Genomic DNA, 26,204 nt, shown 5'->3' with positions numbered 1-26,204 from the left:
AAGCAGTCACACTGAAATGAACGGAACACGCTCATCAGATATTTGATTTCTCCCTGATTTGTATAGACTGGTTTTGACAAGACGTTGCTAGAAAATTTCACTTTAAATTAAATGGAGGGAAAAGAAAAAAAGTTGAATTTTCCATAACATTAAACGAAATTAAAAAAAAAATTTCTTTGCTTTTGTTTTGTTTGACACAAGTATCGGACTTGGGGCACTCCATTCCAAAGTATGTAAGATTCACCTCCCTCTTATTTTTTTAATACTAAAAAAAGTTTACACACACACACACACATATATATATATATATATATATATCATGGTTATTTCTGTATCATTTTGTTCGTTTCTTTAAATTTTTACCTTTCACAAAAAATGCGCTATCTATGGAAAATATTTTTTTGATAATTTAAGTTTGAATTACCTTTAGTATTTCATGATTAATTTTCTTGCTTGCTCATTTGTTCATGATTAATTTTCGAAATCAAATGAAATGCAGATTTTTAATAACTGTTATAAAAAAAAATCTGTTATTTAATTCAAACATTAATACATGATTTATTGCTTGCTGAACATAGAATTTTTTTTAATATTTATTGCTAAACTATATTTTTGTTCTGAAAATAGGTTCATCACAACTTTTGTCATACACGAAAGTTTTCTGTGCAAATTAAAAAATATTCCAATAATTTACATCAATTGCTATATCAATAATATTTGGTTTCGTTTTACTAGTCAACTTGCTTTATGCGTGTGAAAAATTATTATTTTGCCCTCTTTTGTAAGATTTTTTTGAAGAAAGGAATAAAATTGCTTTTTGTTTTCAGAGAGCTTATGCAATCATTATGCTAAATTACAAAGTTATTCTGAGAATAGGTTAATCAGAACATTTTTCAAGCAAAAAAAACTTCTACATATAAACTGAAAAACATCAAGTAAGTACTTAAATTATCCTCCAAGTAGTTGTCATACTTATCATTTAGTTTTGCAGATAATATGACTGCTTCACATAACTGAATAAAAAATAATAAATAAAAAAAAAAAAATGAAGACATTGATTTTAAAACAAATCTCCAAAATAGGATGAAACTAAAGACATTCTGACTTTCAAGATAATGTCTTTAAAGTGCTTTCATAGTAAAATTAACTTAATATTTAAAAAAAAAAATTAAAAAAAAACGCGCTTGTTCACAACGCTAGACTATGGGAAAAGCACATACACATAGCTAGTTATGGGGGCATAGCCCAATTTAATGGAAGTGGAACTTTGTCTCCAAATTGCTATCATGGAGATTCGTCTCCTCTCTGCTACTCCTGATATAACTGTACCATGTGATTCCATTATAGAATTTGTAAAACTATAGGTGCTATTTGTTAGACATAAATTGAAATAAAAAATATTATAGTATTAACAGTCCAATGTGCCCCATCTTCCCCTACTAATGGTGAATGCCTATTGCTGTTTTTAATTAAAGATAATTTATAAATTAAAATCAATTAAACACTTCAAGTTATCATCAGACTTAATTACCAGATTTTTAAGAGGACCCAAATTGAGTAGGGTTGCAACCTAATCTTAAGAAGTGATCACCAATTTTTGACTAAAAACAAACGGATAAAAATCAAAATATATTGCAACAAAAACATTCATTGAATATAAAGTGTGATAAAAAATGGAGAATAAATGAAGATAAAAATATGACTACAAAATGTCATGCCTTTAAAAAATTTTGAGTTCTCTGAACAATTTGAGATTTAAAAAAAAAATTTGTTTTTTTCTGTAGAAACCTTCCTTCAACCAGAAGTATATTTTCTTAAACTTTAAGAAAAGTACTACAATGTAAGCACAGTTATTTTAATTAAATTTTTTTCACATAAAGACAGGGATTTTTGTCTTTGAATGGCATAGTTTGCAAATTGCTCAACTCTTTAAACATAAGCTACTCGAAAATAAAAAATTAATTTTATTAATATACAATTTTTGCATAATTTGCATGTATCAAAAATGAAAAGAGAAATAAATATTGCTAGATGGTGTTTCAAAAATAATGTATATGAATTTCTTTTCTCCATTTCTGAGTTTGCAAAACTTTTGATATATAATTTATTTTTTTGGAAAAAGTATGAAAATTAATTTAAACTAAAACCAATGAATTGCATTCAGTGAGCATAATAAATATAAAACCAGTTTTAAAAGAATAAAGAAAAAGACAAAAAATATGCGAACTGGTTTGAAACCTCGAGTCAACTAAAAAAGTACCACGAAAAAGAAGCCGGAAACATTTTAGGAAATTAATCAAAAATTTTATTTTTTTCTCAGAATATTCTCAAAAATAAATTATAAATTAATATTTTATTTCAAAAAAAAATATAGGTATTCGGTTGAAAAAAATATCTAAAACTATGCTATAGAAAAGAAACAAAGGAAAAAGTAAACATCATACACACATTAGCATAACTTATCAAATAAAAAAAAGTCACGTGAAGCACATGGCTGTCATAAATAATGTGCTCTTTAATACAATGTATACAGTTCTCGAAATTAATTCTACACACGCAGTAATGAAGATACAACTGCAATTCAAAAACGATCAATATGGTCAAAAGTACTAACCATAAATTAAAACTTTAAAAATATTTTTTACCTCTTCAATATTCAAGTGCTTTCATCACATACAAAAAGGCAAAATACCTACGGAAGTATATTGCTCTACAAGATCACGCATTTTAAAACATTTGTCATCACACTCGGCATTCAGAAAATTTCAAAAATATTGATTGAAACTAACAATATGAATGTGCTAATTGGAATGAATTCTGTGCATTTAAATGCTATGTAAATAACAGATGTAATTACCTGTGATGGGCACACGCCGGCATTTCAAAAAATCATCTCATTGCAAAGTAAGCCATAATAAAAGGAAATCAATTTCTTAATCGGCAATAAAAATTAAATATTATAACTGAAAAATTATGCAATAACAAACCAAGCCGTGGCGCTACTCTCCCTACAACAAGAACAAAGCAGGACGATTGCCAGGTTTGACGGCCGGTTAAAGAAACATTAATCTGCTTATGAAATATGAAATATATTTTTTCATATTTCAATGAATGTGATATAAAAATACTACGAAAACTTTTACATTTATGAAAAAGTAAAGTATTTCATTAATTTAAAAAAAAATAATGGAAAAAATGTGTATATTTCAACAAACACAGAGCAGTCTGAAATTTTAATATTTAAGTACATAAATAAAAACGATTAAAAAAGTTGTAGTGCAATAGTTAGCAAACTTTTAATGCTGCAATTTATTGTTTAATTAGTAATATCAGTAAGAATAAAATTTATGTCAACACTAGAAAATTTTTGAAAGGGATTTATCTTTTAAACTAAAGAAAACAAAAATACCAATATGCTACATGTTGAAATGCTCACCAATGACAGACGCCCAAGTTTCTTTCAAAATTACTTACCAATTTACAGAAGAAAAAGGCTACTTATTCATAAAAATCTATGCATTTTGAGAAAATGCTTGTGGAAAGCGTATAAAAAATGAAAAGGAAAATTTCCAAAAGACATTAAAGATAAAGACATTTATGATATATTATATTATACATACTGCGTACGTCAACAAAAAATGAAGTTAGACAGCTTTCTTCCGGAAGTTTTTCGAAATTGAAATTCTAAAAACGCATATATGTAGCCATATAGGGACTCTAGATTACTTTTCAGAAGAGCTCAGGAAATTATATTGTATCGCCCTTTTAAGGTCCCACCATCTCCCTCTCTCTGCAAAACAACAATATTCAGAATTTCGAGGACCTAGTTAAATTGGACTGGAAGAGGATGCTTTGCAACCTTTAGGATATATAACACGAACACAGCGGGATACTATTATGTCTTATCCTCTGTTTCCTCTCAACAATAAGGGCACTGAGAATGTAGAAAACTTGAGGATTATAAAGGATTTTGGGAACGTATAGGACTTTAATAAGATAAGACTCTCTCTAATCTGAACATTCATGGGACCGAATATATACCCAGCTAGCACACGAACATTGGCCCAACGTTATCATATTACATCGGACCAGCGTCGGCATCTTACGTCGGAACATACCTTAAAACGGTACGTCGGAAAACGGTTATCCAACCGTTGGTTATTGGTTAGTTTCAAACGTTATTCTAATGTAAAATACAACTGTAAACTAACCATTTACAAACGTAATTTCGATGTAAAATACAACGTTCAACCAATGTTATTCCAATGTAAAATACAACAGTAAACTAACCATTTAGTCCAGTCAATAGATACATTTTACCTTGCAAAAAATGGGGTCAAAGATTTTATTTTTTTAATTTGTACATATTGGTGCCGACATGGAAAAACCAAGTTATCCAACACGAAAGACCCCGGGAGAACTTTTGGGGGCCGAAAAACCACAAAAATTTATGACTTTTTTTGCTTTTTCCAAAATATCTCCGAAATGGTTCAACTTAGAAAAAAGTTTTAAATGTAAAGTTTAAAGAACATAAAATTTCCTACAACTTTTGTACTTAAAACTTTTTTGTAGCACAAATAACAAGCTTGCTATAGCTCTTTGAAAATAGGCAGTTTTCCTCTACTCCGAAAAAAAAAGCTTTCACACTGAAATCAAGGCGTCATAATTATTAGAACTTGAATAGAAACTTTAGTTTCAGAGAGTTTATCGACAGTTAGAGTAGTTTGAGTTTCTTGCTCACCCCCCCCCCCCCGCTGGACCTAGTAGCAATTCTGGCTGACCCACTAGACTCCAAAAACAAACGATGTATTATCCCAGTAAGCAAAATATCTTGCCTCAGTATTGCATAAAGGTTGACATGCAAGAAAAATCATCTTGCATTAATACTGCCTCAATGTTGTTATGTTACTCCCTTTATGCTGTCAGCAGGCTGCCACAATATTGACTGACAAGGTGTATGCAGCATAATATCAGGAAAATATCAAGGTAGGCTGCTTTTGTAACATTGCATACGTATTGATATGACAGGATAATATCAAGATGTTGTCATGACAGCATAAAATCAAGGTCTAGGCAAGATGATCTTGCTTTTGTAATCTTGCATACGTATTGATATGACAGGATAATATCAAGATGTTGTCATGACAGCATGAAATCAAGGTCTAGGCAAGATGATCTTGCTTTTGTAATATTGCATACGTATTGATATGACAGGAAAATGTCAGGATACATTGACATGACAGTATGAAATCAGCATGTTTGCAAGGTGTTTTATCCATTTATTTATTTGTATTATTTTCACTTCAAACTCGAGAATTAAATTTCATTCTTTAATTATTTCTGTTATTCTTCAAGATAGTTTTCTAGCCTGAGAATATTTTCTTAAAGCTGACATCTGATCGGAAATTAATATAAAGATATTAATAGTACTCGCGATTTAATTTAAAAAATGAAAGTTTCTTCGTTTTGCGTAATACTTGACTTATTTTTTAAATTCATGCTTCTAATTGTATTATAAAGACATAAAATGCTTAGTTAGGAATAATTGTGGAAGTTTTTATAGCACTAAAGGTAGCAAAATAATAAATAAATAAATAAATACAATAAATAAGTACATTTTCAAATGGATGTCAGCATTGAAAATATCCCATGAACAAAACATATGAATTTATCTTAAAGAATAACATAAATACCATTGAATAAAATTAATCTTACGTGAGATTGAAGTGATAATACGAAATTCTGGGCTTCATGTCCTTTGTTTCAAAGTCTAGGGACGAAAAAAGCTATTTTCGCCATTTCTAACATTGATCGCACATCGTCTGCGATATGACTTGTTTAGTACTATATTAATAAACAAATATAGTTATCAGACATTCATAAGTTTTTCCTAAAACAATACTATTCCAGACTAATAACTAAGCAATCAACTTAACGAAGCCTAAAAGAATGCAACGCCACGTGCAGCACCTCTGAACCGATTGAGGTCGAAGCAGGAAGAATGTACCAGCAATGCGAGGGATGCTGGGTAGAAAGAACTGTGCGCATGCGCAAGTATCAACGAAGGTCCACCTGTTCTATTGTGTACTAATTACCTTGACGGCGACAGCATGAAATCAATATCATCTTGACGGCGACAACATGTATGCAATGTTGTTATTGTAAGGTAATATCAATATTGATATTTTAAGATGAATGCAATGTTGCATACGTGTTGTTATTGTAATATTGCTTTTTAATCTTTATGCAAGCTTTATGCAGTATGAAACACATCAATATTGACGCCGTCAGTATAATATCAAGATCTGTCAAGGTTGATGCAAGAAATTTTGCTAGTAGGGATGAAACTGAAATACATATATACGCATTCATTTAAAGCACATACGACGATGCAATAATAATAATAAAAAAAAAACCTTCCCCACTGCTCACGAACTAACTTTTCTGAGCTGACAGTGGTAGTCTTCATCAGACTCCAATAATAGATGATATATTGTTGTTTGCAACTGGATTACACAATATATACATTCATTTGAGGGATATAATTCGTACATTCTAGTCTAATTATTGCAAACAAAGATGCGATTTTTAAATATTAATGTGAAGGAATGAATATTAGGCAGCTAATAAGCAAACAATAAACACAGTCAAGCATCCTATGCTCTGTTACAATAATAATAATAAACCCTCCCCCACCGCTCACGAACTAATATTTCTAGTCTGACACTGGTAGTCTTCAGTCAGACTCCAATAACATATGATTTATATTGCAGTTTGTAATTGAATTACGTAATCTTCTCATTCATTTAAAGCACATAATTCGGACCATCTATTCTATTACAAGCGAAAATGCAATATTCGAATATAAATGTGAATGAATAAATATTAGGGTGATAATAAGCAAACAATAGACATAAAAATGAATAAATAAAGGTACAATAGTAATACTTAATGAACACTTTGAAAAAATTCTGCAGAAACTGACTTTTTGAGGCATGAAAAACCCAAAAGAATTACCTTACAAAATGAAAATCCAACTGTAGAAGATTAATATATACATCTAAATTACAGAGAGATTCATTCGATTCGACCTTAAAGCAAATAGAGAAATGAAAACAAAATACGCTGTTTATCTTCTTCGAAGCCGTTTTGAAGGTCCAGGCTCTCCCGGTTCAGAATCTGTAGGGGGTAGAAAGAAGCTGTGATCCTTTAATTGTTCATCTCCTTGTTGCGGTAATTCCAAAAGCTCCTGGAACAAATCATCTTCTTCATCAGTCTCATCCATAGATGAAATTTCTGCAACATTTTCACAATTTGTGCCACTGCAGTGTTTGCACGTGCTGGAGCATTTTAAACCTGCCTTGTGACAAGAACAGGCTCCAGTACAATTTTTCTTGCAGGTACAAGGTACAATCTTCAAACGATTCTGAGTAACTGAATCTCTTTTCGTGTCAACAAGCATTAGACCTTGCGTCCTGCGTTCGCAACCCCATTTCTCTGGATCAATTATGTTGCCTAACAAACTTTGAATTTGGTGGTAGAACCGATATGAGTGATAACGTCCAGCATCCCCCCCCCCCCTCCCCGCACGTTGGAGGTAGCCCTGCAAGATTTATCTTAGCCCTGTATACTAGTTTTATAAAAAGATTAAATTGCAAAGTATCCAAAGATAGGTTCAAATACTTTACGTCACCTGCGTATAATATTTGCAAAATGTTTTCACCAGTTGCAGCTAAGGAAGGCATCATGATGAGAGATTGGGTCCATAAATACTTCAATAGCTTCCTTAATTTCACAAGTTTTTTTTTTTTTTTGACTATTTTGTACAACTTAATTTTGCCTCGGCCAAAGATTGCCGAAGTCGTATCACACCCACTAAACGCATGGATGAAAAGAATATTGCTGGGGTCAAACTTAGAAGATTAAGTGGGGGAAAAAACAAATCACAAGCATTCCCTCTTCCAGGTTTTAAAAAGAACAAGTTGCTGAAAGGCTGTCCTAAAGCTGTCATCAGTCCTCTCGCCCACTATAACAACCTTTTCAATTTCTTTTGCTTTTGAAAGAGCAGTAAGTAAGTCGGCATCATCTTGAGTCTGCCTGACTTCAACGCCACACTCTTCGAAATATGTCTCAAGAAGTAGAATAAGACGATTCTTTTTGTTATAATTTGCCAGAAATCTTTCTTGAGGAATTTAGTTAACATGTTAGGTTCAACCATTACTTCAAGGGAAGAGATTGATTGCTCATTGATATAGCATTTGTGACAGGCAGTGTGAATTGTCACTTTTTTAAAGAACTTCAAAAAACGCTGATGTTCTTCATTTTGCCGTTTTGCGCTGCATCTTTGAAGATTTTCTGTTCCCTTCTCCTTCACAATCTTTATTTCGCATTCATGCAAACTGATTTCGCAAATAATAATGATAATAATAAAAAAACACCTTGGTCAGCCGTAATCATTTCAAGGAAAAAAAATTGTAATTCAGAACACACAAATTGATAAAACATACTCTCGCTCAAACCCTGAAGTGACCAACATGAGTAGCTATTGAGTCGATTCATCTCATTTGGAGAAAAAAAGGGGGAGGGGAATGGAATGGGGGTGTTTTGTTTAAGTTAAAGGGAACGGAGGCATTTACCCTCAGCTGTGAAAGACAAATGATTTCCAAGGTCAGACTGCCGGCGTTTCTCCTTTTTTCCTCCGTTATCCGATGCGCTTTCACGTACTTCGCTGAAGGGGTTCAGAAAAAGTGTGACTTTCAAGAAGTTGTAACTCGCTTGCTTTTCATGCTACAAAAATGTTGTAATAACAAAAGTTGAAGGAAATTTCATCATCTTTAACATTTGCATTGGAAGATTTTTAGTTATTTTAACCATTTTCGAGATATTTTGAAAATACCACAAAAAGTCACACATTTTTGGGGGTTTTCGGCCCCCAAAAGTTCTCCCGAGGTCTTTCGTGTTGGATAACTTGGTTTTTTCATATTGGCACTAGTATACACAAATTTAAAAAATAAAATCTTTGACCCCATTTTTTGTAAGGCAAGCCCGTTTTTTTCTACCTATTGACTGGACTAATTTAGAAACGTAATTTCGATGTAAAAAGCAACGCTTAACCAACATTTTCTAATGTTGTTCCAATGTAAAACACAACAGTAAACTAACATTTTCCAAACGTAATTTCGATGTAAAAAAACAATGCTTAATCTACATTTTCTAACGTTATTCCACTATGAATTTCAACGCTAAACCATCTTCCAATGTTATCTACTTTAACTGTAGCATTTCATTAATAAAATAAGTATTACGAGGTGCTCTTAGAAGAGCGAGTGTAAAGAATAATTTTTCAGTCATATGAACATAAAATGATAAAGTGGCTGAATTTGACATACAATTTATCATTTCCCTATCATTTACAAACGTTTCAATTAAATATGAACAAAAATTTATGATATTGATAATTCTTACCTTTTATTTTTCGGAATAATTACACGAAAATTATCGTCATAAGCATTACATTAGTTTCTTTTTTTCTTTTTCAGGAAATATTAATTACCAGCAAGGTTATTCTTAAGACAGAATAGAATTTTTACCTTTAAAATTCTGCCGTGAAAAATAACCCAGCTTGTTTGAAGGTTCAATTTTGCTTTGACCTGAAATAAGAATTAAAAAATAAATAAAACATACGCATACACATTCAATTAGTAAATCTTCATAACAATTAAAATGACGTGGGTTAAACTTGAATATCATGAAAAGTACTTATTTTATTGTTTTGCCGAACTATTATACTCTCCCATTTCATTAAAAAGTTCATGTTCATTGATTTTTTTTTTTTTTCATTTTATTTTTAGGGAAGGAATTTTAATGTATTTTATCCGTCAAAGAGAAAAGTTCATTCAAAGACACAATTTTATTTCTGTGGTAAATTGCACGTGTAATTTGTATGATTAGCAAACTATTTTTTATTATTGGGCGTTTAAAATTACCGAAGTTAAACTAAGGAACAACACGAAATTCTGAAACGAATTCTAAGCATTCACGAAAATTCTCTAGAAAACTAGTTAAAGCATCTATCAAAAAAAAAGAAAAAAAATCAGTTCGAATACGCAAAAATTTTAAGAATTTCAATTCATCGGAGACCCCCCCCTCCCAAGTCGGGAGACCCCCCAAAAAGAGAAAATACCCCTAGAAACAGCCTCTTCCTAAAAACCTCTGCCAAAAAAAATTTGTAGAAAAAATTCAAGCAGTTTAAAACGAAAAAATCTGCGCCTGCACAGCTACAATGATTTGTCAAGCTTGAAAAACGAATAAAAGTAGAATGCATTTAATAATCACACACACACACACACACACACACAAATCTTTTATCTTAGTTTTAAATTTATTGAAAGAAAGAAAAATAGTTGGAAAAATGAATTGATTTACTTTGGAAGACTTGAGTACTTGCAAGAATTGAATACTCGCCGTGAGCAAGTACGACACATGTGAATGTGTATGTGACCCTGGAATGAAAAAGAAAATGGCTATGCCCCCGGCGCACTCCTCTCTCACCCCTTTCAAATCCTGGGTCTCAACAAGACTGCAGAGGCGGGAGGGGGGGGGGTTATGGGACGCATTACGCACGCTTCGCAGAACGCGCAAATCAGCAACGAGCTTGCAATAAATGGGCGTAAATGTGAAACAGGTTTGAAGGTTAGAAATAAGTTGGGAATTCGTTTAATCGGATATAGGTTAGTTTTAAACCATCCTCTGATGCTTCGAATGATCGGATGAGCGTATGAAAAAAACCAATATCTAACCAAAACATATTTCCAACCATTGCGATGCATTTTCAACCTTTCTCCAACGTAAATCCGATGGTTTGTGCTACCTGGGTAAGAGTTCAGATTATGGGGGTGTTCACAGTGGCGGTCTAGGATTGGGCGCCGCAGACTGGGCGCCGACTATTGGGCGCCGGGAACTTTGGGCGCCGAGCATTTTGGGCGCCGGGAACTTTGGGCGCCGAGCATATTGTGCCCAGTATTCCCGGGGCCTAAAATGCTCGGCGCCCAATGTTTCCGGCGTCCAAAATGCTCGACGCCCAATGTTCCCGACGGCGAATTTTGAAACACTCTCAATGCTTACGTTATGGTAGCTACCGGTTAGTTAACCACGTGACAGCTAATGATCACGTGCTCCAATCAACTGCTTAGAACGGTAACCGGTTGATCATAGAACGCTGCGGTTAGTAACCAGTCGACCGGTGAGGTTCGTCGAACGCAAGGAATGCTTGAATCGCCGAGCTCAACTGGTAGCTACCGGTTAATCGATCACGTGACATCTAATGATCAGGTGCTTCATATTAATATAGTAACCGGTTGATGATAGAACGCAGCGGTTAGCAACCGGTTACTCAGTGGTCGACCAAAAACGAGCGCGTTTTATTAAACAGCATGGTAACCTGAATACATTAAAGCAACCCCGAGTAAAATTTAAATAGAGCCGCCCCTTTAAATTGTGAGGTAGAAATTGCAATGCGAAATATTGCTGTTTAAAGTTTCAGTTCGTTTTAATTTCACGAATTACCGTTTTTGTTTTGCGAAATATTTCCGTTTTCGGAGGGTTTCTTCTGAATCTTAATTTACGTCTGTATTGTTGTTATGTTTGGAAAATTCTGCTTGCTGTAAACATTCGCAATAAACTCACATTGAAAGAGACGCAGAACAGATTTAAACATGGTAGATAATACATGCTGTTTCAGAATGAGTTTCTTTGACTGTTGATTTTTTTTTTTATATTCTTGAGAATGAAATATGATCTGAGTGTGCTTCTCTTATGGTGTTGATGTTTTAATTTATTGGTTTTCTCTGAACAATGTTGAAGATTTTGGTTAGTTCATAAAGTTTTTTAACAATACAAGTGTCGTGAGAAAATCTAAAAAATACTACCATTTAATGATCTAAGAAATACATTTTATCTCAGGAAAAAATATAATCCATTTCATTTAATTTGTAATTTCACTTTCATCTGTCTCAGTTTTTAGTTTTATAAAAAAAAAAAAAAAAAAAAAAAAGGGGAAAGGATGGGTGGGAAGATGTTGAATCACTGCTCCTATGCTCTGTGGGGCTCGTGAGAATTTGAGCGACCAGTGTCAGCCTTTGCACACTCCCCTCTCCCCCCCCCCATTTCCTAGAAAAAATTGAAATGACACGTTTGTCTACCACCAACTACTGGCAATCAGTAGTCATTGGCCCCAGGAACTGTAAGCTGTTCCATTTCGATTGTTTTATGCTCCGAGCTTGTGTCACTCCTTAACTGTACTAAATCATTATAGTCTACTAGGTGTGAGTTCATTTGTATGCTAATGATAATGATATATTCAGAGCTCTAAAAAAAAAAATTTTTTTTGGCCTTGTTAATTTTGCCTGAATGAACTGATAATTGATAACAATTTGCAGATTGCACCAAAATCTTAATTATATTAAAATGTTCCCTATGAAAGAAGTTTACAGCAAATATTGTATAATTGACTTTGAATTCATAGCACCTGTGATAGTTAAGTTAGAGCGGGGAGGGGAGCCAAAGTGAGTGCACTTGGCTAATGCATTCTTGCACCCTTTGAACTTGTTCGTTTCCGTTTTTTTCCCTTACATTCATGGCATGCGAAAAATCCGGAAAACTTGCAGAAGGGGTTGCTATTCATATTGTAGTGTAATTAACTCTGAATTTGGAGCACTTCGAAAGTGATTGGTAGTTGGGGGGAAGGGTTCCAAACATAACAACAATACAGACGTAAAGATTCAGAAGAAACCCTACGAAACCGGAAATATTTTACAACACAAAAAACAGTAAATCGTGAAATTAAAACGAACTAAAACTTTAAACAGCAATATTTCGCATTGCAATTTCTACCTCACAATTTAAAAGGGGCGGCTCTGTTTACATTTTACTCGGGGTTGCTTTAATGTATCCAGGTCACCATGCTGTTTAATAGAACGCGCTCGTTTTTATTTCTCATTTCGCCAATGTACTGTAATTGTTTTTGTTCGGCGATCCTAACCGGTCGACCACTGAGTAACCGGTTGCTAACCGCTGCGTGAAAGCAAGCATTCCTTGCGTTCGACGAACCGGTCGACCGGTTACTATCCGCAGCGTTCTATGATCAACTGGTTACCGTTCTAAGCAGTTGATTGGAGCACGTGATCATTAGCTGTCACGTGGTTAACTAACCGGTAGCTACCGTATCGTAAGCATTGAGAGCATTTCAGAATTCGCCGCCGGGAACATTGGGCGCCGAGCATTTTAGGCCCCGGGAATACTGGGCACAATATGCTCGGCGCCCAAAGTTCCCGGCGCCCAAAGTGCTCGGCGCCCAAAGTGCTCGGCGCCCAAAATGCTCGGCGCCCAAAGTTCCCGGCGCCCAAAGTGCTCGGCGCCCAAAGTGCTCGGCGCCCAAAGTGCTCGGCGCCCAAAGATCCCGGCGCCCAAAATGCTCGGCGCCCAATGTTCCCGGCGCCCAAAGTTCCCAGCGCCCAAAATGCTCGGCGTCCAAAGTTCCCGGCGCCCAAAATGCTCAGCGCCCAAAGTTCCCGGCGCCCAATATGCGGCGCCCAATAGTCGGTGCCCAATCTTCGGCGCCCAATCTTCCCATTTCGTCACAGTGGCGGATCCAGACCATCCTGTTGGGAGGGGCGATTGAGTAATATTCAATGTAAGGAGAGGGGGGGGGAAGATGAAAACAAAATTTAACTGAACCATGTTTTTTCCCCCCTCTCGAATAATATGTATTGTTTAAAGAGTTTGAATGATAGTTATAAGTGACAAAGAATAAAAAATTGAAGAAAAAAAAAAGGATTTCTACTAATATTCTGGATTTATTATCTAAATTAAACCCTACAACTTTAGATTTGTTTGCGGACTCGTGAAGCATTTTCAGTAGCCATTCAGGTCCTCAATTGAACTTTTTTCGATAGAAAAGAAAGGTTGCAGAAAAAGAAAGGTACCAAACAACATAATGAAGAGAAAGGTACTGAACAACAAAATGAAAAGAATATATTGAAATACTAAAATTGCATTTTTAAATAAAATTTGAGGATAGTTATGGATCGTTTGTTGATTGAGTTGTTTAACATTCGCACATAAGTAGGAGTGTTGGCAGGCTCTCTTCCGAAAATTTTTGTCAGGAACGCATTTTTTAGACTAATTTGGTGGTTAATAAGAAAAGAGATTTGGAGGTCCCTCTCCGGAATTTTTTTTACATTCAAGGGCATATTTGCGAAAACACAATTGTGCTACCATTTTTTTTTCTTGAAGGGAAAGGATGAGATTCAGGAATTCTCCCCAATCGTGTTTTGATATTAGAGCTTCAAAAATGCAATTTTAGATATCTTTAGTGATGCTGAAAACCACGGGGGTCGGGGGCTTTCCCGCAGAAAGAAAAATCGGAATTGAAGTTCTAAAGCCGCAATTGTAGGCCATCTTTGATGACGTAACTAAAGACATGGGGTTCGAAACTTTTCCACAGAGAATTTTCGATGTAGGAGTTCCAGAAACGTTGTTTAAGAGCCAGGTTTTTAAGGATCAGGCAGGCTGGATAGTTGACATTTTTGATTTTGCTGAAATTTTCAGGATATGTCCCTTATTTAAAACTATTAAACACGTGTTTTTTTATTTTTGCAAAAAAAAAAAAAAAATATTTTAAAGTTTTTTGGAGGTCAAAGTTGGACTTAATTCGTTTTTTCAAGAAAAACATACCAATTTTCGGAGGCCACTACTTTTTACTTTATGAGTCAATTGTGGCACTGGCAATTATTTTGTGTTCTACTGTATCCTCGATATCTGTTAGTACTTTATAGTTGAGGTGGACTCCTTACGCAAAGGTCATGGGTCACTCAAAGTTGCACAAAAAAAAGTTTTTTCTGCAACTTTGACCATCGAAATCTCCTTGCGCCAACAGTGAGCTACAGTAGTATACGTATAGTTCGGTAAATACATATCAAAGAGTAGCATCCAAAAAGAGAAAGATTTGTGTGACGACTGATCTTCGGGGCACTGAAATATTTGACTCTAAAATTGCAGAAATCACAAAATGACCGGACTGTTAAGGTCATTAATTTCTTGCGCAAAGAGTCAGCAGATATGAAACTACCTGAGGAAGAAGTCTTTTTGTCATAGAAACACAATCAGTTAACAGACCTCTGTGGCTACTGTTTCAACTTTTACATAATTTTGATTTAAACTGTGCTCAACGAGTGTCTCTTGGCACTTGTGAAAAAAGTGCCAATTACCTGCTTTTAAGTATTTATTACTATTATTTACAATAATATAATCAAAAATTTTCATAAGCAAACTAAAATGCTATCGAAAGACAACATATACTTGGAACCAAATTGAAAATTAAGTTTATAAATACTCAGTATGCAACAAAAACTACTACTTGGCCAAAAGCAACTTTTCTTGTAACATCTTGTCTTCCCTTTTCCATAGGTAACTTGTTCAGATTCGAAATTGCGTTTGAGAATAATAAATCAGTTGAAGTGCGGTAAGCAAATATCTGTTTAAAAAAAAAAATCGCCCGTCAAGGTGAAAATTTCTTCTACATTTGAACGAAGCCATTGCACGTTTGGTGATATGTCGATAGTTGAAGTTGTAACCCTAACTTCAGTGGATTAACCCTAAACTCCAGTGCGTAGCGTTCATTGTTGACCTTTCTCTTTTGCTTCTTCATGCCACTGAAATGACAGTTTTACCGGTAAAACTGTTAAGGTGCCGGATCGGGTTCGGTGTCTCAGACATTTCGCCTCCGCGAAAATTGGCCTCCGAATTTGATGAGTGGGTACCTCCCAGGGAGGTTAAAGGGGAGGAGATAAATCTTTACTATGTAGAAGTGGCAACGATCGTTCACTTTTTCCAGAGGGCGCTGTATGTGCACCGCTCCCGACAATCGCAGCAGATCAATGTAAATGATGCTAAGTTTCTCATTTTTTTAGAGGCAGCTATTAAAGCAAAAACAGAAAAATACTACTGGAAATTGGTTGTAGTAAGGGGCTAATATAGTGGACGATGTACGGCTTTCGTCCACAGGAAGTTTGCACAGTATTTTGATGGAAAAATTAATTTTATTTTTCATCACCAACTTGCCGAATTCGTCTGCTATTAATATTGCGCTGTGCGATGTTTTATTTATTACGAGTTGGAATTTTTCTATTAATGTAAACAATTGACAAAATGAGAATGTAGTACAATTATTTACGTAAATACATTTTTTTTAATTATTTGTAAATTTCGTAACATGCTTTGAGAACTAATTAAAACGAAATAATTTTTTGCTTTTACGACCTTTAACAGATAAAAATTAATGATAATGTTCTATTTACTTAACTTCAAGCTGATATTGATTATAAAAATTTTATTCATGTATTTACTCACTGCTTAGACATAATTATTATCATTGCTTTTTATTATTATTGCATTTATTTCGACAACCAAATGGAAAAAAAAAATCGAGAAACCTTATTCATTAAAAAAATTATACCTTGGAACGCTTTTTTGAGATATTTGTGGGATTTTCTGTTGAAATTAATCAAGTTTTCAAAAATTAAGATTTACTCTTATTGTACATGTATTTTTTAAATGAAAAAGGTTTTCCGATTTTTTTTTTTTTTTTTGCTTTTTTTCGAATTTGGTTGTTGAAATAAATGCAATAATAATAAAAAGCAATGATAATAATTATGTCTAAGCAGTGAGTAAATACATGAATAAAATTTTTATAATCAATATCAGCTTGAAGTTAAGTAAATAGAACATTAACATTTATTTTTATCTGTTAAAGGTCGTGAAAGCAAAAAATTATTTCGCTTTAATTAGTTCTCGAAACATGTCACGAAATTTACAACTAATTTAAAAAAATGTATTTACGTAAATAATTCTACTACATTCTCATTTCGTCAATCATTTACAGGAATAGAAACATTCCAACTCGTAAAAAATAAAACATCGCACAGCGCAATATTCATAGCAGACGAATTCGGCAAGTTGGTGATGAAAAATAAAATAAAATTTTCCATCAAAATACTGCGCTAACTTCCTGTGTACGAAAGCTGTACATCGTCCACTATATTGGCCCCTTATTACAACCAATTTCCAGAAGTTTTTTTCTTTTTTTGCTTTAATAGCTGCCTCTAAAAAAATGCGAAACTTAGCTTCATTTACATTGATCTACTGCGATTGACGGGAGCGGTTCGCCGACAGCGCGCTCTGGAAAAAGTGAACAATCGTTGCCACTTTTACACTAGCAAACCCGTAGGACATTTCTCTCCTTCTTCCTACTCCGTGGTACCTCCCAATGGGCTGGGTTGGGTGTCAATCAAACTCACGGGGGGTCAACTAGGGACAGTTGCGTGATATTTTCCCCTAAATTTTTCCTTTCCCGGCTCTTTTTCCCCTACGCACCAAAACAACCCTAAAAAGTGTTGGCAAAAGGGAAAAGTTGTTTCCAAGCATGAGATCCCCCCTCCCTGAATGTAGAATGATCTCAATTTCGTAGGGGTTGACATTACTGTACCTTTATCAGTATGAGTTTTGTTGGCGAAAAGAAATGAAACGTAGTAGTTTTTCAGTTCATTACGGTGCAATACATGCACATTATTGAATGTCGTCTTAATTTTGAAAAAAAGCAAAAAAAAAGTTGCTTCTGGAAAAAAGTATTAATTACCTTTTATTATTATCATTTTTCCAGTTTCAAAAATCGTTGTTGATATAACCATGGCAAAACTTGTAGGAAAAGCGTCCAGATATCTCCTTTTGACAGAGCTGAGATAGAATCGCGATTTATAGACCGACCAATAGACCGTTATCACCAGGGGTCTAGCTATCAAGCAGTTTCGCCACCCTCGGCGAAAACGGGAGACGCCGCCCCCTCCCCAAAATAAAAATATCCCTTTTTTTGTCCTAACAAGTCTCATTCTACTATTTAAATTATCATATTTCTTGAGAACAGCAAGGACATTGGAAGTGCACTGTACTTCTAATAGCAAAAATGATAGCCGAGCGATACTAATTGACGAATATCTTCATTTTAACATTATCAGTGCATCGCAATTTTTTAAGAATAACCATTAACCTTAATAAGAAATTTATTGCTTTGGCTGGTACAGAATTTGGAAAGTCGGATTACTTTGTGATTTGATTTGTATTATTAATTCAACCTCCCCGATCAGAGGTCGATAAAAATTCAGTCAGGTGAAAAGAAAGCGAATTCTGAACAGGGATTATGCAAAAAAAAAAAACAGTAATATATTAACAATAATGACAACTGAAGCAATATGCTTACATTCTTTACAAAAGAAAACATTTACAGTTTCAAAATCTTCACATGCTTTGAAAAATGGTCTATTGAAATATGATTAAAAGAAAGAAAAAAAAGCTTTCACCTTCAATTTTACTTTATCAAGATTCTTTCATTTTATTGAATAAATAATTCAAATTTATATCATTTGTTAATGCCTTAGAAATAAATATTAATGTAATGATTTCCATTAAAGTTTCCTGACTGGCAGTGTTTGCTGTAAACTTACCAGACTCATTATATATATAGACTAGCTGCTTTGCCCAGTCTACCTTGAAAATAAAAATTGTGTCAAGTGACGTATATTCAACAATCAGGCTTAAATAAATAAATAAAAAAATATCATGCAAAATTTCCCTCCCAAACAATGACGACAGACATTAAAATATTTTAAAGAAATTAAATCTAGAAAGAAGGATTTAAAAAGCGTAATCATGAAAACCCAAAATAAGATAATTTTAAGGAATTAAAATGCGAAAGAAAATGGTTAATAATTTTAATGGAAATGAGATTTTTTGAACTTAATTTAAAAAGGCTTGTAACTTTTTTTCCTTTCGAGATAGAAGCTTAGTTTCGACCGTAGGTCGAGATAGATCTGGAGTAAAAAATGTCGCTTTTTACAATGGTGTCAAAAAGAAAAATGTGGTACAGTTCCTTCACCTTTTATTGATAGATTTAATGAAGAAAGTAGTGCCTAAATTTCAGCTAGGCCTAATCAAATTTGAGCTAAGAAAACAAATAACACCCGCCGTAATTAAGTTAGAGCATTGAAACAAATTGCGTAAAACGCGGGAAATTCTACTCTTTTCACTGATGCATAATATTAATATTTTTTCACCCCCATATTCGGGAATTTATGTGAAAATTGGGCCTAAATTGGAATAAAAAAAGAACTATTCATCGAATTTTTTTGCACCGGTCTGCGAACCTTTTCAGAACTTAAAGGAACAAACTTTGAAAATTTCAGCGAAATCGGCCGGGTAGTTTTCTAACTTTACGAGTTCAAACACATAGACGCTTTTTGGAGACTTTATTTTATACTATGTAGAGATAAAATTGTACTCCTGAAATATAAAAATAGAAATAAAAAAACTGAAAGCTGCATCTTATGTCTCAGTAAGGACGTGTTAAGGCGCCATTCCATGAAGAAATGGACAATTTGTCCCGCACATGTCATGTCATATGTTTTACATCAAATAGTAATTTCAAAGGGTAATGAACACAATTCTGTTGAAATTGTTGTCAAAAACTTTGTTCATAACCTTTGAATTTTAATACTTTTTAACAAATACATGAGCTGTCACGAGATGGATAAAATGACGGCTTTACCGTAGAATTGTCCCGAGCACGTAAAAACTAAAAGGCAGCAAGAAAAATAATGTATAATAGTTTTAAAAAACTAAATGAGCAAGTTCTTGAATCAAAATGAACTATTGAGTAAAAAATAACCTTTGAACGTCAATTATGTTCAGCAGCGAGAAGATGCCCCTTTCTTTATGCGTTTTCTTTAACTATTAACGAATTGTATCTCAAGATCAAATTATGTATGTCGCGCCCACGGAACAGAAGTGACTCATCTGAAACAATTTGAAAAAACGTTCCAATCATTGATTTAAAATCTAAACGTAATGCTCTTTTTTACCACAAAATTCGCGAGATGTGTGACGACGTATAAACGGTATCAGCAGTGACACACGCTAGTACAATTTTATAGTTTAGCAGAAGACTGTTCGTACCTCAAATATACAATACGTATTACTTTAGAATTAAAAAAAAAGAGAAGAAATCAGTTAAAGGTAGCATTCCGTCAAACCTTGGTTTTCGCCTATGTTGGTTCCCCCCCCCCCCCCTCTTTGTGTCAATTTTGTTTTCGGGAAGCGATATAAGTAAAAATATGAATGTTTGTGTGTATAACATATCGTCGCCTCAGAGCAACAGTAAGATATCTTAGTGTTATTTCTGGGATTAGATGTCTAACTGTTGCTCTGAGGCGACGATATACACTTTTTTTTCTTGATTTTCACAATATTGAAGGAGCAGTCTTGGAAAGCAATATAAGTAAAAGTATGAATGTTTGTGGGCATAACATAGGGGAAAACACCCTATTGAACCTCCCTAGGTGGTACTGATAAGGCCTTCATCTACAAAAGAAGCAGTCTTTCACGAGTCTTAACAATATTTTTGAATGACATTTTAGAAGATAAAATCAATCTCTTAACAACTAAAAATGAAAGTATAGGTGACTTTTCTGACCTTTGAATTTTTAGAGGTCGCAGGTAGATCCTTAGTATTATATAAATAGCCAAATATATTTCCAAATATAACGTTTCTCTCAGATCAAGGGGAGGTCGGGGAGTACTTCCAGATAAAATGGCACTTTAAACATGAATTTTGTAGCATAAAGGCGTTTTTTACATTCCTGTACTGCATATGTCTTTAAACCCACGTATTTTATACAAGTAATTAAATTTCAAATAACAAAGAGCTTTTTTACGGTAATTCGAAAAAATTTAAAAAAAAAGAAAAAAAAAACCGAGGAAATTAAAATGTATTTAAATTAAATTCTTGTGGACAGGGAGGCGAGGGAGTTTCGTTTCAGTTTTCGTTTCTTGCCTGAGCTTTCTCTCTCTCTCTCTCGCGCGCGCAAAGAAAAAAATTGCTTTTGTGATTTTGTTTTGAAAAAATTTCAAAGGATAAGGACGGCGCATAATGTTCACTTAAAACGGACAGGGCGTTGCACCCTCCTAAAAATACACTACAAAAATCAGTGTCAGGGTTAAAGAACAAAGCTAGATTTTTTTTTTTGTCTAATTTGAGCTTAAAACCTTTCTATTTCTATCAGCTGGCCCGTCCTAAAGACATAACGCGCCTGGGCAAAAATTACCTGGCGCCCACTACCAAAAAGTTGCTTATAATATGTTAAATATTTAGACAATTTATAATTAAGAATTGAGTGCTATCATCTTAATTTTACTTCTACTCAAAAGAAACTAGTATGTTGTGGCCACCACGAAACTTTCTTCTATATCTTTCTTTTAATTCTGATCCCTCTTCATGCTTGACGAGGAAGCAATATTCCCAACAAAAACGAAGTTACACATGCAAAAACTTGACGACCATCCCAATGTCTGAATTATCGCAAAATTAAAGCAAAGAGCGAAAATTGAAAGTTATTTTAAAATAATCGCTTGAATTAATTACAAATATTTTATTTGTTAACAAACATAAGATGGCAACAGTTAAAATTTTAAAATCATTTTGAAATAATATTTCCGATCATTTCCATACAATTAAAATCACGAGAAATACGCAGACGACAGTTTATTACGATTTATCTTTCTTACTGTTGCGTTAATAAAGCTATTTTTATTCGCAAAACAAAAAAAAAAAAGAGAGAAAAATCAGCACCTCTAGGAGCAATTGGTGCCAAACTTGAACCAACGCTTGTTTACATATGGATTCACATTTATTCAAAATTTCATCCAGAACGAAGCATTACTTCTTGAGATATGGCACTCACAATGGAAAAAAATGAACGCTCGATTGCACCACCGCTTTTCAGCTGCTGACGCCAAAATAGAATCATTTCTTATACCCTCTAAGGGCTACTTGTTGAGAAATTTTTGTTTGATTACGTTCATTATTTCTTGATATACAGCAGTCACAATTGACGATAGAAAAACGTTCTTTAGCTCAACCTCCGTTTGAGCTATTGACACCAAAATTGAATCAGAACCTGTACCTGTTAGGGGCAACATATGGACCAAATTTTGTTTGATTCCGCCAGTTACTTCTTGGGGACTAGCAGTCACGCACAACTCAAAAAACGTCCCATTGCTCCACCCCCCTTGGAGGAATTCGTGCCAAAAACCAATGGGTACAAGTTCACATATGGGCACATATGTGTACCAAATTTTGTTCGATTTCATGCGGTAGTTTTTGCTGTAGAGCGGCCACAAAAAACTGGTCACACACATACGTAACACGCACACACACGGACTGACGGACACACACACACACAGACATTTTCCAAAAATGGTCGAAATGGAGAAATGGACAGCATACCTCAAAACTTTCGAATCCATCAAAATTCGAAATTCGAAAATTTGCACGAATCCAATACTTTCTTCTATATATTAAATATAGAAGAAAATAAAAAAGAGAAAAAATAACAGGGTGGAAATGAAATTGTGATTGTTAGAATTTGGATTTTATGCACTAAATAGTAATAAACTGTGCTGGCGAATATGAACTAAAAGTTTTAAAATATACCCTTATAACACCGTACGGCAAAAAAAAAAAAAAAAAAACTTCAAAAGGCTTTTGATATAATTCTTACTGATTCTTATGCAAATTAACCCCCTGAATCCAAATATGACCACCTTTTCCCCCTTTTACATTGTCGTATATTGTAATTATTGTTACTAGATTTTGCTTACTATCTGTACATAATTGGTATCTAAAGTTTAGTTTTTAATAATTTGTAGGAGAATGACGAGTCACAGTTATTGTAGTTATTGTAAGGTAAATTATATTTTAAATATTTCTACTTTAATTTTTAGCGATGTATGTTTATAGAAAAAGACTCTTTTCTGTTTTAGAAACTGTCGTATGCAATAGCTATAAATAATACTCTTGACACGTATATTCTTTTATCTTCTAATACCATGAAATTATTAAAACAAAAATTTGTTAAATTTACTTATTCCAAACTGATATGCATGCTTGTTGAAACATTTTCATTTATTTTTTAATTTTATTTGCAATTGTATTGATCGCTAATTATATTTTCTGGAATTCAAAAATATAAGTGTAGAGCATCAATTTAATTTTAAATTTATGAATTTTGTCCTTGGAAGTGGAAAAAATAAGAAAAACGTATAATACAGTCCACTCGTCTCGCCTAAGCATTTAAATTTATACGAAATTTTTTAAAAAAATTATAAAAAATATTTATATTTCAAAATAGTAAAATTAATGAAATATAATAAATTTTGGCAGAACTAATTAGCAATCTTATTGGCAACTTTTTTCTCTGCCCAAGTCATTCGGTCAACAAATTCTCGCCAAACATGGAAGAGGTTACCAAAATCATCCACGCAGATTTCAGCTCCAACGGGGGTAGACAAATTTTCTGCTTTGCTAGTCTTGGTTAGGGGAAGAGCTTCCCGTGTCTACTATCTTTCGCCTCAATCCTCAAGGGGATGGGGATGATGCATGGGAATCTCCCATTGGGGGGTGTGGGGTACATCAATTCAAACTGGTTGTAGGGATTTTGGTTTAGGGGACAATCGGTGTAGGGAAATTCTATGCGGATTATTTTTCCCGGTTCCGAGCACGTGCGTATTTTTACTCGGACTTTTTCCTTTTTCTCCAAAATCGTTGTTCAGTCCGAAAATGAACAGCATTAAATTCATCGATTTAATCAGAGGAAACTAATATTACACAACGAATATTTATACAGGATTCACAACAAATCCACGAATAGAACGTATTGGAAATGCACCAGTATTATAAACTGCAGAGCAAGGGTGCTTTCAAGTAAAGGACAATTTGAAAGTATAATTGGAAGTCATAACCATGTACCCGTTCAGAGTTTTTATTATGCTTAACGATTTCTGGGGGGAGGGGGGGGGCTAGGGGGAGTTAGCGCCTAAAATTGAATAACGTTTGGAAAAAAGACGTAATTTTGTACGTTGACTTACGCTCTTTCAACAAAAACTAATTTAATTGTTTTCCAGGCTTCCAAAATGTTAGTTAAAAATTTTTTTTTTCCTTCCGTGTGTATGAGTGTCTAAAAGTGTTTTTGCCGATGAAAGAAAACATATTTTTATATTAAATGAGCCGACTAAGTGAAAGTGAGGCCCAAGGCCCACAATAATTTGGAGACCCTTCTCCATTCTATCACTTTATGTCAACAGAAAATAATGTTTAACTTCTCCTCAGTGGAGAGTCTTTTTTTTTTTTTTTTTAACGCCATGGGGACTTGTGCAGTCGCTGTTTGCACCAGCATTGCTTTTTTATAGTCATTTTACAAATTAATCCTATACTGCGTTTTTATATTCATTTTATAATTATATTATAGCTCAACTAAATGGTGAAGGGGATATTGCCCGCCCTCTCCCACGCAAATATTCAAAAGAAAAAAAAATGGTCATGTACCAAACAGTTTTTTTTTTTTTTTTTTCAGTCTTCTTCGTTTCACTAGCCAGTTTATTAATGACTAGCAGTATACCCGCAGGGTTCTGCTCGTGCTATAAAATTAAATAAAAACTCTTAGAGTAAGTGTAAAGTTCCCTTTCTACTCCAAAATAAAAAGAAAGATTCTGTTTCATTAGTTAAAATGTGCACACATAATTTTGTATAAGTTTCAAACATAGTCCGTAAAGTAATTAAAAAAAAATCCTGATAAAGATTACACCTGTCCCATCAAAATTCTCTCTTTTAAAGAAAATAGCATCTGATTTAAATACGTTTAGAATCTTTTAAAATCTTCGTAGAAAATCGTTTAAAGTTAAAAAAAATATGATAATAACTTTTAACTCTCCAATCCGAAAGATACTGCCAATAAAAGAAGCAAAGAAATAGAAATATCACTAAACTTAGATTTGTCGTCTCAAAATGTATGTAAGCAGAACAAAAAGTAATCAATAAAAATAAACACTGTATTTGTACATGCGAAAACATGATCATGATCACGTTACTCGCTATCTACCGTTTGCAAGGACAAACGTAAGACATTGGGCAATGTGGCCACTATGAGCAATCCTGATTGCTGAATCAGAATCAAGTGAAAAAATCTCCCAACTCAAAGAATAAACAATTTAGTTGAAATACTCAGTACTTAAAGAACAGAATGAAAATCCGTGCCGCTCCTGATAAAAAGGTGTTTTATTGAAACATCTGTTACAGTTACAACGAAGGCAAATTATTACCGAAGAAAGAAAATCTTGTCATCAAAATACTCACTCCAGTTGAATCAACTGAAACTACACATATATTCCTACCAAAAAGAATCAGATTTTATGATAAAGCGTATTTTATGTATGTAAAAACGAATTTTCACTGTGCTTCTAATTTCAGTGATGGGGAATTCCACGAAAATGACAATTTTTACGGAATATTTTTTTTTTTCATTAATTTATTGGAATGATTTTGTGAACTATATCACTCATTATCCCTCATTCATTATGCGTTGGGGGCCTTCGTGGCTTTGTGGTAGAAACTTCGCTTCAAATGCCGATAAACGTGGGTTCGATAACCTCGGATGCTCTGAGTGGTGTATTTCCTTTCTTCACGCTGAAAATCTTTCTCATGTTGTCTTACGTGTGAATAAATAAAAAAGTCCAAAATCTGGAGGCAATGTCCCTCAATCCTTCCATGGCTATTAAGTATGGACACGTAAACAACAACAGTAGTGTCATATAAGTTAAAGGCAACAATTTTTAGCTTAATTAAAAATATGTTAATTTTTATAGTAATGAATGGACTTTAAAAGCCACTCCACCACAGTCATTCCGTCAAAACACATAAACTTGAATTTGTCAACCTATTGCATGAAAAATTATTTAAAAATTACTAGTTTCTTATTGTTACTTCTCTATCACGAAAATATTTGTCAGTTTAAAGATTGAATTAATACACAATTCTACAAAAATATCGTTTTGTTCTATGAAGTCCAAAAACTTGGTTCAGAAAAGTTTCATTTCATCATGGAGCAGAAAATAGCACAAACATTTGAGGAAAAAGGAATAGATTTTTTTTTTCTTCTCTGTCTTGTTTTTCTTATTTTAACAATGAAGTGCAGAGAAAAAACAAAGTCAGCTGAAATGAAAATAATTCCACTGTTAAAAAAAAAAAAATTGCTCTGAATTTAAAA

General features: G+C 33.8%; 1 protein-coding gene across 1 annotated transcript in view; it reads right to left on the bottom strand.

Moving 5' to 3' along the window:
• LOC129218656 (uncharacterized) overlaps positions 1-3,015 on the bottom strand; it is a 57,481-nt gene extending 54,466 nt beyond the window's left edge. The window contains exon 1 of the mRNA XM_054852976.1: positions 2,858-3,015. The gene's annotated coding sequence lies outside the window, so the exon portion shown is untranslated. The remainder of the gene's footprint in view (positions 1-2,857) is intronic.
• Between the last annotated feature and the right edge of the window lie 23,189 nt (positions 3,016-26,204).

This window comes from Uloborus diversus, chromosome 3, assembly GCF_026930045.1.
Source record: "Uloborus diversus isolate 005 chromosome 3, Udiv.v.3.1, whole genome shotgun sequence".
NCBI classification, from domain to species: Eukaryota; Metazoa; Arthropoda; class Arachnida; order Araneae; family Uloboridae; genus Uloborus; species Uloborus diversus.
The sequence above is the reverse complement of the archived record's forward strand: the minus strand, read 5'-3'. Positions and strand labels throughout refer to the sequence as shown.